The sequence below is a fragment of the Procambarus clarkii genome, chromosome 71 (assembly GCF_040958095.1).
Source record: "Procambarus clarkii isolate CNS0578487 chromosome 71, FALCON_Pclarkii_2.0, whole genome shotgun sequence".
In the NCBI taxonomy this organism is placed as follows: domain Eukaryota; kingdom Metazoa; phylum Arthropoda; class Malacostraca; order Decapoda; family Cambaridae; genus Procambarus; species Procambarus clarkii.
This window is the reverse complement of record NC_091220.1, coordinates 21,955,276-21,967,595: the sequence shown is the minus strand read 5'-3', so window position 1 is coordinate 21,967,595 and position 12,320 is coordinate 21,955,276. Positions and strand designations below refer to the sequence as shown.

At 36.1% G+C, this 12,320-nt stretch overlaps 1 pseudogene; it reads right to left on the bottom strand.

Moving 5' to 3' along the window:
- Nucleotides 1-10,913: 10,913 nt before the first annotated feature.
- Nucleotides 10,914-12,080, bottom strand: LOC138356287 (S-adenosylmethionine synthase-like; annotated as a pseudogene).
- Nucleotides 12,081-12,320: the final 240 nt, after the last annotated feature.

Genomic DNA, 12,320 nt, shown 5'->3' with positions numbered 1-12,320 from the left:
TGCCATCTTCAATGTACAAACAGCCCTGTTGGGACTAGGTGTGGACCTAGTAGAAGCATATGTAGTAAGTATAGACTTACCGACTGTCGCTGTCACTCTGAATTATCTGACCCCTGTATTCCAGGTTCCCGTCTCCCTGAAGGACTACCGGACCGGTACTAGAAATGCTGTCTGTGATCAGCAATCATCGGTGTCACGACACAGGGAAGTGTCGAGTCGACCCAGATCGTTTCGAAACCAATCCTTACTCGAGAGATGTGAGAATATGCCCCTGCTGGACATCGCAGTAGAGATGTGGACGATTGCAACAGACAAGCCATTGCCTAATATCTTCAAGTTTCCTTTGTGCGAGAGTTCCCCAGTAGTACAGTTCTGTGGACAAGACAGCCTCATCATTCCCGGTAAAGGTGTTCGTGAATCTGTGTGGAGTGGTATCCACGTACTAATTTGGTTTGTATTTCTCTTTCTAGAAACCCAAACCAAATTCTTTTTGGTGGGGAGGTGTTACGGACCCGAATCCAGCGTCCGAGCACGGAGCAGTGACGACCGCGCCATCTGTGGGTCAGCTCCCGAAACCCCCACCAAATGGACGACGACACCTGGTGAGGACAAGGTGTACTGGCCACAAGGGCCAGTTTCCAGTCCGGTTCAGCTCACAACACAGCCGCTGCTGACCTCTGGTGAGGTGGTGCTCAGACGACAACGCCATCTATGGAGTGGATACGTCGGGCGTTTGTGTCTGAGCCTGTAAGTGAGGTGCTTTAGTGTGTCCCTGTTATTGATGACGTGTCTGCTTAAAGAGTCGACCTGGGACTGCTGTAAGGGAAGTTGAGTGAGTCTACCCAAGGCAGCCGTCCCCATACCTTGTGCTTTGCTGCAGCAGCTGTGAGTCGTCTCCCGGAGGAACACTGTGGTGTTACCCTGCCAGTGAAGTGGCAGTAGAAGGATTGTCATTCCCGGGACCGACTGCTGGAGACGATTGACCACTGGGGTATTGAATACAGGAGAGTGATCTGTGGTATCACATGAGGCTCCTGACTAGGGCGCTACCCTAGTATCGCTCGTAGAGTGGCCTGACAGGCGTTGCTGATCCGGAACCTACCAGCTGTGTTGCTGGACTTGTGGTTGACGGCCTCCACAGCGGTGCCCCCAGTGGAACTGTGTTTTGGCCGGCCTGTGGCCGGGGTAGACTCAGCTTCTCAAAGGATTCGTTGTGAGGCCACGAAAGCACTGAGAGCTTGGATCCAGAGTCTTCAGGAGAAGACGTTTGTGTAAATAATTCCCCTGTACAGTGTTAATACCCCTCCCCCGTGTAATATTTTTATATATTATTTATTGGTGATGGAAATAATTATGGTATTAAGTTCTTGACTTTATTTCCCTTCCCCTTTAAGTTACTTGCGTCACGGATCTCATCCCTTGAAATCCACTACTGGCTTGGGGCCGGATACCCTTCCTCATAACATCAGAGTACGAACTCAGTTGCGACCCGAGAGGGCCGTAACACAAACCAAGATGAGAAAATAACAAGGGAAGTGAGTTTATTATCTCTTTCAAACCAAGATGAGAAAATAACAAGGAAGCGGAAAAGGAAGAAAAGAAAAAGAAAAAGAAGAAAGAAAAGAAAAAAAAGAAGGAAGAAAAGAAGAAGAAGAAGGAAGAGAAAAAGAAAAAGGAGGAAGAACTTTCTGCAAAGCTAATAAAATATTTGGTTATACAAACTATAAAACAATCATTCCCAATATTATCTGAAGAACCTCCAACCCCATTGACTTTATCAGTCTCCTCATCATTATCATCATTATCATCATCATCATCATCATCATCATCATCAAAAAAAAGAAAAAAAAAAGAAAAATAGTTGTTAAAATTTAGTTGGTTTTGATTGTTAAATTTATAGACATGGAAAGTAAAATTTTTTTCATTGTCAGTAGGATTTATAAATAAATAAAAGAATAATTTGAATTACAGGATGCATTGTGCAGTTAAACCATGTACTGTATATATTTTTTAGTACAAATTAACAAATTTATAGATCTACTAAAGAATTGGAATCTGCTAAAGCTCAAGTGCAACTATAATAGTATGAAATATTTTTACCATATGCAGCAAAAATAGAGCTGTATAGTCCTTCGAATGTAGAAGCTGGGTGTAGTGGAGTTTTGAGAATATAATAAGTTTTTTGTTACAAAAGAATAAAATGAAACCTTTTTTCGAGGAACATTTACTTTCATCCTAGACTGAGAGAGTGTGCTAGCCAAAGCTCCTCCGTTTTAAAGCTATTTATTATACATTATGGATGTTTTAATGATTGAACTATTGGTTTTAGTTGAAGCTCTGAGGACAGAATTAAATTACTTACGGGACGAAGTACAGCAGTTGAAATAGCATCAGGCGAAAAGAAATAAGGAGACCAGCTTTAAAAAAACCACTTGGAAAGTTGTTAAGGATAGAGGTCTTAAGAAAACTTTGGTAATAAATTATCTATCAGCTCACCCACAAGATGAACTTCATTCAGATTACAGTGCTTAAAGTAACAGTTACCTAATTTTTAATTAAAGCTCTTCTAACCTTTGATATATATTGATGAAAATATCCTTGAAACGTGCTTTACAAACTTACAAAAAAAACAGCTCTTCTAATAAAATTTTAATCATCACAAAAACTTGGCCTATTGGGTGGGGCCTTGCATGGCGGGCAGGGTGAAGCGTGTGAATTGACTAGCATTTACGTCCACACGTCACAAACGGTTTATGTCAGTGTTCGTATTTCCTTATCATAATGGAGACACGCCCTGTATTTAAAAGCATAACCAGCCTGGATGAACATTTGTTTGAACAGTTTACCAAAGATACATTAGCTTTACAGTCATTCATTTTCAGACCTGGTGAAAAAAAAAAAAAAAAATACACAGCGTCAGCGTCTGTGGTCAACCCTTGAGCCCATAATGTTTGCAAGTACTCTGCATTGGTTGCAGTCTTTTCCAACATTTTCTGGGCTGATATTTTGGCTCAGAGGCGTGTGGTTGATAAGTACTTAAGTAATGATGTTTTTTTTATATCTTATTTTGAGTTAGTTAAAAATTTATGACCTCTTGTTCTTTTAAGCTTTGTATAACAGCAATTATAAAAACTTAGCCCAGACTTGTCACTGGCTGTGCTTGTTCTGCCTGACTTGTCATTGGGTGTGCTTGTTCTGCCTGACTGACTTGTCACTGGCTGTGTATGTTCTGCCTGACTTGTCATTGGGTGGGCTTGTTCTGCCTGACTGACTTGTCACTGGCTGTACTTGTTCTGCCTAACTGTGACTTGTCACTGGCTTTATTTACTTAAATCATTATTACCATTGAGATGTTGTGGGGTAATTATAACTGTATATAATTAAAGTCAGAATCATCCTTTATTAACTTATTTACCTTAAATTAAACCTCACATTAGTACACGCCAGGAATTTTTTGTGGGTGCATAATTTTAAAAATCAAAACTATTATTAATGTCATCAATTCTCATTATATATTTCCACACAATAACAACTCCAATAATCATATTCTCATATAAAAATGAACAGTAGACCTAATAAAAATGGGCACACTAGATGTTTGTACATGAATGTATTTTTCATTTAAAACACTTTTAATAACCATAGGAAAGTTGGAACCAAACATTATCACTAGTCGTCCTTTGAAACTTTTAAGTATACTATCGATAGTCATATAAAAATTCCGAATGGGTTCATTGATTATAAGTATATTGGCATTTGAATATTCTTTATTAATACAAGTTTCTTTAACTATATGCCTAATATACCCGTTTGGTAACCATTTAACTGCAGTTATATACTCTAATCTTTCTGTGTTTTCTGTTGGAATAATGCTCACACCTCGATCCAGCAAAAAACTCTCAACCCATCCACCACGAGCATAAATAGACACCACAGTGTCCTTTGGGTTTATAAAACTCATTATTTCATCAAGTTCCTTCTTGGTAAGTATATGCTTTCCAAAAATAAAAATGTGCTCTTGCCAATAACAATCGTTAGCATGATTACAAATATTTTGAAGATGTTCTAATCTTATTTTTGATGCACAATTTAAGACAGTAGATTTCGGCTGGAAATAAGCAATCTCACCTTGCCAAGATAATCGTTCATCTTCAGAAAAGAAAGATGAACGTGGATAACCATCTATTGGTAGTTCAGGGTGGAATTGAGGTGAAAATTTATTATTTATATGATGTCCCCAGAATTGAATATGTGCAACTGAAAGATCTTGCAACAGAATGTGATCTAAATCAACTTCAATATTTACTAACTTAGGTAGAGAGGATTTCTTTTTCTTGGGTGTATCATTAACACTATTAAATGTAAAAATGCACCATAAAATAAATCTGTTTGGTTGCCTTCAGGAAATTCTTTGATTATTATGATATATGTACTGTAAAATAGAATAATTAAATAAAATAAAGTTAATATAACCTGATAACAGTTCATATAAAAAAAAGGAGTAACATTAATCCCATACTTAAAACCATATAATAACCATGTACTCCATAGATTAATTTCCACATAAAATAAGTAATCATTAAACATGCTACTAGAAATAAGACATTTGTGTCATCTATAGTACATATACCAATTCCTAAGCAGAAATATAAACCATATATTGAACTTGCTTCCTGCAAACTTCTCTGTTTCTTTCACATATTAGGCAAAAAACAAGTGCAACAAAATTCACTTCTCTAAGCCCTGAATAATACCAAAAAAGACCACAAAGAACTGTCCACAGGTTAAATATGTGTGTACTATAAACATCATCTAAATACAGTTGAATTTCATATGAAAGTGGTTGCCAAATGAAATCTTCTAACAGCAACATCATGATGATAATGATGATGATGATGATGATGGAAGCCAATCAATAAGTCTATTCTTACTTAAACATCCTGTAGACAAAAGAAAAAAATATGATTTCGATTATTTCCACACCATACAACACACACATACATAAATCAGCGATGTTTCTTATATTTATAGACTTCCCCATCTTTATATATATGAAGATCAATAGTTCGAAGAATATCCCCTAAACAATCTAAATTGTTTTCAGATTTTGTTTTAGGAAGGCAGTTTAATCTTTTAAGATTTTGTTTGGGGAGAGAACAGAGAAGAATAGTCTCTAACCAATTTACACATTTAAATTTTTTCATAAGTAAATTATACAAATTATATATAACAATTCTTGTTACTTCATTTACATATTTTACAGTAGGTGATCGATAATATACATTACTTAAATTATCTTTTAGGTCATATATATCGGTATGAGACAGAAGAATGGGTTTAATACATCTTTCATTCAATATAGGTTTTCTAATTAGAGAATAAGGTATTTTTCCTTGTATAGTCCAAATAGATTCCATAAGAGCCCATCCTTGATATCGTAACGTATTTTCTAAGAGAATAATGTATAATTTGATAATATGAATTCTTTTTAGGAGTTTGTATAAATAATAACTGAATTGTCTTCGAATAAAATCAAGAATAAATTCACATCAGTAATGATCCCATTTTCCATTTATTATTAAAAACCCAATATTTTGACATATATCTATATATGTGTCAAACATAACTGATATAATATTATTAAATTCACTATGTAACATATCAAACATTGGCAATAAATATGCTTTATATTATAATTATAAAGATTTGCCCGTTTTTTATACCTACCATCCCAGGTATACAATAATTACTATCTCTATTATAATCTCATTTGTGTTATTATTATCTTTCTATAAAATATAGTGAGACTAAGACGTGGAGGTGGGGGAGGGGGAGGGGGGTGCATCCAAGAATCTCTCTATCAAGTCGATAATATGGCCAGATTGTTGACGTCCTTATTTTTGCAAGCGTCCATGAACACATCATCTTCTTCATCAGTGAAGTGTCGCCACTGTCATCCTTGACCCCGACTCAAAACTTAATTTAACCCCCCAAAAAATATAAAAATTGGTGTTCTATGATAATGTATAAACACTATAAACCTCATTGAGATGGTAACTAAAATAGAAAGTTAGTTGGTATAGTTTAACAACCTGTTGTAACATATCTATATTTATAATATAATAATTAATATATGGTCAGTTTAAATTTGCATTTTTTTATATAAAATAGTATGAAATAAAATATTAATATACAGTTATTCCTCATCATTGATATTTGCACATTGAGCACATATTAAATCAAAACTATTAAAACGTGTAAATCTTACCGCTACCATATCACACCAATTGATTTTTTGTTTTAGAGCAAAATATTCATCCTTTAGAGATTTAGAACAATGAAGACAGTAGTGGCGTTCGCTTATATTAATTTCATTAAATGTCGCCAATTGTTGTCCAAGAATTGTATTAATATCTTTTTCAAATGAATTATTCAGTTCAATTTCCAATACATCAAATTTTAAATTGTTAGTGATTGTTGCAATCATATGATGTTCACAAATTACATCTTTTCCTTTAAATAATCGAACTAATGAAAATGTTGGCATAGTTTGAATTGTTATTAACATATCTGTATAAATGATATAATAATTAAAACTTGGATGATATTCACCATTAAAGGTGCATTTTGTTTTTAACCAAAATATAAAATCTGGTGTTCTATGACAAGATAATGCATAGGCACTATAAATCTCACTGTAAGTTAACGGAGGTGGTAACCAACAATTGCATTCAACATCATATTCATGTCAGTCATATAAATTATATAGAGAGAACATCATCTAGAAATCTTTGAAAAGTCCCATCTATTGTAATAACACAAAATTTTTCCATAGAAGAATTACAATAATGGTCATAACAGTATATATATACTTGAAATAGATGAACAAATAACTAAAACATTGTCTTCACAACTCCTTTCTTGCACCTGACACATTTCAGTATTTACATGAATTATAAAGTTACGTAGTCCCAAAATACAATACATAATAAAACATAAATCATGATTCCTCTTACTTACCATTAGTAGATGTACATTAATATTTAAATTATAACAGGGTTTATTTTGTTCAGATAAAATGTTTCTAAATTTGATTACTGAAATTTCTTTCACTTTTTTTCTCCAGTCTTCCTCCCTATTAATATCAGAAGAATCTGGCATAAGCACCAATACATCAAAAGAAAAAGAAAAAGAATTAAACATAGAAAATGAACAAATAGCATTTTGCGGTAACTGTTGTACAAGTGGTGATTGTGGCTGCGATTCGATAATTAAAAATTGCAAAGATGAATGCCGCTTTACTATCTTCAAAACTATACTGACTATATCCACTCCAGGAACATAATCGACACGTGTAATTTCACCTTTACTTGGAACATGATTGATTAGAAGGGCCTGTTCACAATAATATGTTTGTTCTGATGATTGAAGAATTATATTTTCGGTCAGATAGAGTGCAGAATGTACCTTATAATGATTAATATTAGATTGCTGTAAGTTTTGAAAAGAAAAAAGAAAAATAACTGTATATCCATAAAAAATATTCAGAACAGTTGACGTGGGATACATTCGAAGACAAATATTTAACAATTGTAAAATTTCATCTGTATCCCGAGAGAACATTGTCATAGCTGTCACTAAGGACCACACTTTGTTTTTGTTTATCATACCTTTTAAACGATGATTAACACTCGTCATTGTTTTTAATGTTGATGTAAACATAGGATGATCATTCAATAACTCAAATAGTTCAGAGTCTTTTTTTTCTTGACCCATTTTCGACCAGTTATTCATTTTAGTCTCGATCATCTTTAGAAGGCCTCTCATACAGTATCTTCCATCGGTTATGTTGTATTTGATGTAACATAATTGTTCCACAATATAGGATGCATTGTAAAGAGACAAATTACCATCTTCATTGCTGTGTAGAAGTGGACTAGGGAAAAGAGTATATGAATACCATATTAATCGATGATAAAGAGTGCGGAATGGCATGTATGACGAGTCAAGAATAACATGGCTCCAAATTTTACAAACTCTGGAACAAATAATTAAAAGATGACGATATGGAACCAGTGCAAATATGTTTTCTAATAACACCTGTGGTAGGGACGACATTTTTTGGATTACAGTTTGCATCAACACCTGTTGTATTACAGTGTTCAGTAAGCAAAACAGTAAGTAATTTAAGTAGGGTAGTAGTAGTAGTAGTCTTTTTTTTTTAAATCAGGGACTCAAATCTCTTTTTTTTCAACTATCCATCAGGGTGTTTGTGACTGTTGTCACATCTGCACACGTTCAATGTTGAATATACTATCCAATATCATTGGATACTAACCAGAAAACTAATCAATATCGACATAGTATAGAGTATATAGTATAGTGCTGGATACTGGAAAACAATCCAACATTGAATGACTCATTCAACATTGAATTACTCATTCAATATTGAATGATATTCCAATATTTAATATAATATCCAATATCACTTAATACTGGAAAACTACTCAACAGGATAAAAACAATAACATATTTGACTTTGGTTGAATAATTACTTTATTTTTAAAAATATCTGAATTAAAAATCATATAATTAAAAAAAGAGAAAATTAAGAATGAGTAATCTACTGTCAATAATTATTATGTTAATAATATTAATTATTTTCCTAACAGTTATAGTAGTCATTAATTCACGGAAAAAATTTAAAAATATTAAAAAATTATATAAAAAGGAAAACAATTACAATTCCATCAGCCATGAAACAACACCAGAGTCCATTGAGCTATCTCAACAATCTTCCCTCGGTCCAACAGAAGCTTCTAAAGTACCTCAAGAATCATTAACATCAGTCAGCAGAACATTAACAACTGAGGCCTCCGAACTGCCTCAAGAACCTCAAGAAACATCACAAACTGAGGCCCCCGATCTGCCTCAAGAAACATCACAAACTGAGGCTTCTGAACCACCCCAAGAAACATTAAAATTGAAACCTCTGAACCACCCCAAGAAACATTAACAACTGAGGCCTCCAAACTGCCTCAAGAACCTCATTTAGAAACATCACAAACTGAGACCTCTGAAGAAACATTAACAACCGAGGCCTCTGAACTACCTCAAACAAGTGAAAATGAGTCCTCTGGCGTTCCTCACGTCATCAGTCAAATGGAATCCGTCGAACAACCTCATGAATTACTTCAAGAATTATTACAATCCTCCATCTGTCAAGCAGATTTCTCTAAACTACCACATGAAACAAAAGAATATGCCCAAGAAACAAAAGAATTCGTTTGTCAAACAGATTCGTCTGAACTTCGAAAATCCAAAATGAAATCCAAACTTATAGAATCATTATTCTCGCCATTTATCGAAGACATAAAAACTTATAAAGGTCTCTTTATTGTTCCCAAACCACCAATTTCGTATAATCCTAAAACTATTACTGAAACTGATAAGACACTAATTCAACCTTTTAATAAATTCCTTAGTTATTATGATGAAATCCACAAATACTTTACCAATGGTTATTCTGCATATTACATAAATAAACTATATACAAATTCTAATATTGATAGGGGATATTATACAAAAAATCCAATTGTATTAATATTTCCATGGAATTTCCATAATTTCACACCTGATATTTATACAGATCGAAATGAAATAAAAGACGTCAAATTAAAGAACAATTTAGATGCATCACGTAAAAAATTTCGAAAGGAAGGAAAACTATTTTACATGAACAAATTGTTGATATCATGTACCCATGCTGCAAGTCAAGATATATTTAATTGTGGATTTTATTTGGACAGTTTCCCAATGAAAGAAAATTCACTACCCCCATTCGTGGTTATGAAACTTGAACTCGAAGACGGTCATAATGAGGTGGAATGTAAAATGTTAGCTAAGAATATTAATTCCTCAGACACATTTGCTAGCATTAAATTTAACATTTATGTGGAAGTCGAGAAAGAAGAACAAACAAAAGAATCACATGGAGGAGGAGAATTACAAAATGCAGGAGAAGGAGTAGGAAAGGTAAAAACTTCACAAACAGTAGAAGGAGGAGGAGGAGGAGGAGAACCGCAAACAGTTGGAGGAGAAGGAGGAGGAGGAGAAGAACCACAAACAGTTGGAGGAGGAGGAGGAGGAGGAGGAGAAGAACCACAAACAGTTGGAGGAGAAGGAGGAGGAGGAGAAGAACCACAAACAGTTGAAGGAGAAGGAGGAGGAGGAGGAGAAGAACCACAAACAGTTGGAGGAGGAGAAGAACCACAAACAGTTGGAGGAGAAGGAGGAGAAGAACCACAAACAGTTGGAGGAGAAGGAGGAGGAGGAGGAGGAGAAGAACCACAAACAGTTGGAGGAGAAGGAGGAGGAGGAGGAGAAGAAGAACAAACAGTTGGAGGAGGAGGAGGAGAGGAGAAGAAACAGTTGGAGGAGGAGGAGGAGAAGAACCACAAACAGTTGGAGGAGGAGGAGGAGAACCACACAAACAGTTGGAGAGAAGGAGGAGGAGGAGGAGGAGAAGAACCACAAACAGTTGGAGGAGGAGGAGGAGAAGAACCACAAACAGTTGGAGGAGAAGGAGGAGGAGGAGGAGGAGAAGAAGAACCACAAACAGTTGGAGGAGGAGGAGGAGGACCACAGCCCACCGAAAAAAATATAAAAAAAAACTGGATTCGGTTTAAAGGAAGAAACGTATTTATCTTGACCCAGACGCTGGTCTTATAGAGTCATTTTAATTTTATTTACTCTGATATATAAAAGGCCCGGAGATTTTATATACTCTGGTATATAAAACGTCAAAAAAGTATATAAAATTATCAATTGAATATAAAATTAAAGGTCCCACCGAACAATACTTGTCTATATCAGGAAAACTGGCCATAGTCATCCTTAAGAATTATTTGACTCTAAAATTTAGGGATGGTCAACTTCTTGGGCTGCTCCCAAGAGAACTGTTGCCGTCCAAATGTCCATAACACGAGGTATCACTGTAAATTGGTCTCTTTAAGCCCAGCTCCTTGACAATATGTCCTAGTCGTAGATCAAAGTTGTGGTTAACAATCTTCAAGAAGCTGTTTTGATGTGTACTGTGAGGTGCCATAGTGGAAGATGCTGATGCTTATGGGGTGCACAACACTAATGGCGTAAGATACCTGAACCAAACAGCGTCTACATAATTGTTTTTCACCAGTGACTTGGCAACCCATCGGGCGGCATAGGCCGCTGAGCGGTCAATCTTTGTGTAATCTTTGCCAGAGAACGCTCCCCCGCCGTGAGCGCCCCACCCACTGTAAGTGTCGACGATGATTTTCCTACCAGTTAGCCCAGCGTTACCTTGAGGTCCACCCATGATGAATTCTCCGCAAGGGTTGATGTGGTATTTCGTTTGAGTATCTATATATTTTTCAGGAATAATGACCTTGATGACCTTCTCTATAACCTCGTCACGCAAAGCTTCGACAGTAATTTGTTCCGAGTGCTGTACAGAAGCGACAACAGTGCTTCACTCTTTTGGGAATAACAGCTCCTTGATCGAAGGCATACTGGCATGTGACTTGAGTCTTACAGTCAGGTCGCGCCCACCAGAACGTCCCATCTCTTCGCAGCTCTGCAATCTTCTGATTGAGACGGTGTGCCAGCATAATAGTTAAGGGCATGCACTCATCGGTCTCATCAGTGGCATAACCAAACATCAGTCCCTGGTCCCCTGAACCAATGTTGTCATCACTGCGCCCGATGTGTACACCATTAGCAATCTCCGCATACTTTTGCTCCAGGGCCAGAAGAATATTGCAGGTCTTGTAGTCAAAGCCCTTTCGTGAATCATCAAAACCAATTTTCTTAACAATATCACGCACAATTTGTTGATAATTAACTTGGGCCTTGGACGTAATCTCCCCACAGATCAGGATCATACCAGTTTTGGTACACGTTTCACAAGCAACTTTGGCGTCAGGGTCCTGGCTAAGATGGGCATCAAGCACTGCGTCGCTGATCTGATCGAAAATTTTGTCGGGGTGGCCTTCGCCTACGCTCTCACTGGTGAAGAGGAACGTCTCATGATCTCCATCCATGCTCTCAGCGCACTATCCTGGGGAACGAAAATGTTACTTCTAAGTACTCTTGAATTTGGGACCAGGTTTCCTTGGCTAGATTTTAACTAAATAAAAATCCGTTATGTAAAGGAATATTATAAAAAACATTGACCTAATTGTGTGAAGAGAGAAAGAGAGAGAGAACGCTAACCTGGTCACGTGGAGAGAGAGCAACTGAGCAACTGTAAAGCAAGTGTGCAGCTGCTCTGTCTTATAACA